The 3,186-nt window shown below is 32.3% G+C and overlaps 1 pseudogene; it reads left to right on the forward strand.

The window, feature by feature from the left end:
* Window positions 1–505: 505 nt before the first annotated feature.
* Window positions 506–1,144, forward strand: LOC120139367 (annotated as a pseudogene).
* The last annotated feature ends 2,042 nt before the right edge of the window (window positions 1,145–3,186 follow it).

Raw genomic sequence — 3,186 nt, forward strand, 5'->3', positions numbered from 1 at the left:
GATCAAAATAAGTATTTTAATAAATGTGGAGAGTTAATTTTTTTCATCCCTAATTAGAAATAGGTTTATTTTCTTATAATTGAAAATATAAAAGGATAAATTACGTAATTAATCACTTTAGTTCTATTTTGGTCATTCAATTATAATATTTTAAAAGTTATACTTAAAGTTTTGTTTTGATTTCATTTTGATCACTCACTGTTAAAAAATTAACACTGATGTTGACATGTCACCATAAGACAATGTCACATCATAACTGAAAAAAAACTTATCATGTTAACAGTTATGTTTATTTTTTAACAACATCTGACCAAAACATAACGTTAAATATGATTAAAAATAATTAAGTAATCAAAATAAATTTAACGTGATAATTAGGTGACTAAATACATAATTTACCAATAAAAACTAAGATAGGACTCGGTAACCATTTAGAACCATAAAGCCCAGATCCACAAATCCCCAAGCAAACCCTAGTTTCCCCCACTCTGCAACCTTATATTCTTCCCAAAACCTATTCCCCCTCTTTCTTCACTTGCCGCCGCCGAGTCGAAGAGGAACCAGTCGCCATCCCGTCGCCTTAACAATGAAGTACAACCCACGAGTCTCCTCTTCACGCCGCAAGGCCCATTTTACGGCCCCCTCGTCCGTCCGCCTCGTGCGCATGAGCGCGCCACTCTCATCCGATCTGAGGTCCAAGTACAACGTCCGGTCCATGCCGGTCTGAAAGGACGACGAGGTCCAAGTCGTTCGTGGGACCTACAAAGGACGCGAAGGGAAAGTAGTTCAAGTCTACCGTCGCAAATGGGTGATCCACATCGAGCGCATCACCCGGGAGAAGGTGAACGGTTCCACCGTCAACGTCGGAATCAACCCATCGAAGGTTGTCATCACCAAGCTCAGACTCGACAAGGATCGGAAGTCATTGCTGGATCGTAAAGCCAAGGGACGCGCCGCAGCTGATAACGATAAGGAGACTAAGTTTTCGGCCGAGGATGTCATGTAGAGCGTCGATTAAGGTTGTCTTTTTAGCTTTCAATTATATGTTTTGCAACTGTTTGAACTTTAGTTTTATTGGGGTTTTCTCTCTCTCTAATGTTATGAACCAGTAATATGGATGGAATCTGGGATTTTGTAGACATGATAACGCTAAATGTTGCAATTCTTAATATGGTGGTGGTTGTTTCTTTTATTTTGATTTTAGATTAATCTGGGAAGCTAGAGTAGTTTTTGTTTTCAAAGTTTGAGCTCAATTCGAGATGGAATTGATTGAGTTTTGTTGAACAATTAGGTTTGATTCCATGCTCGAACTTTAAGCTTTATCAAGACGAATTAAAATTAAAAGTTTCAACTGAACGGGCAGAATTGATTTGAATTTTTCAGTTGAGGTGTTTTATTTACACACTTAAATTGATATAATTGGCAATGCAAATGATGTTTCTCTTTCAGCTCTGTTGAGTTGTAGAGATTTTACTAGACACCTCCACTTGCAGTCAAAATGCAGCCATAATTCATGGATTTAAGTTGCTCCAACAATTTTTTATTATTTAATGGTCATATATGCCATGCTAAAATATATAATATTCTTTCTTTTTAATGCATTACTTTAATTAAATTTAATAAAGGTCATTCATTAATATGTTTTGCTTCTAGTTAATTTTTTTTGTATGTACAAGATTTTAGAATAGCGACCGAGATGAAGTGGCGGCGATCGAGGTTGAGATATGTGGGTTGGTTTTTGATATTCTAGTCATAAGGGATCAAAATGTAGTGATTGTAAAAATATAGGTTGTTATTGTAATATGTAAAAATATGAGTTAATGTAATTTGTAAAAAGTAATGTCATTATTGTAATTTGTAAAAAGATTTGTTCTCTATTTAAAATTATAAAAAGATTTGTGCTTTATTGTAATTTATAAGAAGATTTATCTTCTATTATAATTTATAAAAAGATTTGTCTGTTATTGTAATTTATAAAAATCTTTGTCCTTAAATGTAATTTATAAAAAATTATTTAATTTTAATTTGTATAAATTTTTAAAAACATTTAATAAAAAATTGTTACGATTTTATTTTCGTTATTTATAAAATAAAATTACTATATTATTGGTGACGATATAAATAAATAATGACAATATTTTATATAATTTCATGACATAATTAATTGTCATTGAATATAAATTATAATATGATATTATTCATTAATGTCACTATATATTTAGCAATACGTGACAAAAATATATAAATCGTCACATTTGACATTTAGTGACACACTTAGGGTGACATTTGCTGTGACGTCAATTTTTACGTCACAAAATACAAATAGTGACATAAATATAAGTTTTAGTAACAATATTTTAGATACCACAAATAAGTAAATTTTTTGTAGAGTGGTCGTGGATAGATTGAAAAAGTTAGCTCACTTTATTCTAGTTCGGGAGGATTACACTTTGGAAAATATATGTTGAATTATATACCAGAGAGATAGTATGACTTCATGGAGTACCTGTCTCGATAGTTTCTGACAGAGACCCGAGATTTACTTCGAGATTTTGGAAGTCTCTACAGGAAACCTTAGGAACTCGACTGAAATTCAGCACACCGTATCATCCTCAAACAAATGGTCAATCTGAACGAACCATCCATATACTGAAGACATGTTAAGGGCGTGTGTTATTAATTTCAAAGGATCATAGGAAAAGTATATGCCTTTAGCAGAGTTTGCTTATAATAATAGTTATCAGTCGAGTATTAAGATTGCTCATTTTGAAGCAAATGTCGAACACCAATAAACTGATTTGAGTTAAAAGATCGAGACATAATTGGTCAAGATTTAGTTAGAGAAATGGAAGAAAAAAGTCAAGGTTATCCAGGACAATCTCAAGATAGGTGCTGATAGAAAAAATCTATGTTGATTTGAAAAGAAAAGACATTGAGTTTCAAAAAGTTGATAAAGTATTTCTTAAAGTTTCACCTTGGAAAAAAGGTTTTTATATTTAGGCGCAAAGGAAAATTGAGTCTAAGATTCATTGGGTCGTACGAGATAAAAAAGATAGTTGGTTTGATGGCTTATCAGTTAGCTTTACCTCCGAAAATGGATAAGATTCATAATGTGTTTCATGTATCGATGCTTTCAAAGTATTAATCAAATCCTTCACATTTTATTACACCAAAAGAAATTGAGAT

Source organism: Hibiscus syriacus, unplaced genomic scaffold (assembly GCF_006381635.1).
Source record: "Hibiscus syriacus cultivar Baekdansim isolate YM2019G1 unplaced genomic scaffold, ASM638163v2 tig00110744_pilon, whole genome shotgun sequence".
Lineage (NCBI taxonomy): Eukaryota > Viridiplantae > Streptophyta > Magnoliopsida > Malvales > Malvaceae > Hibiscus > Hibiscus syriacus.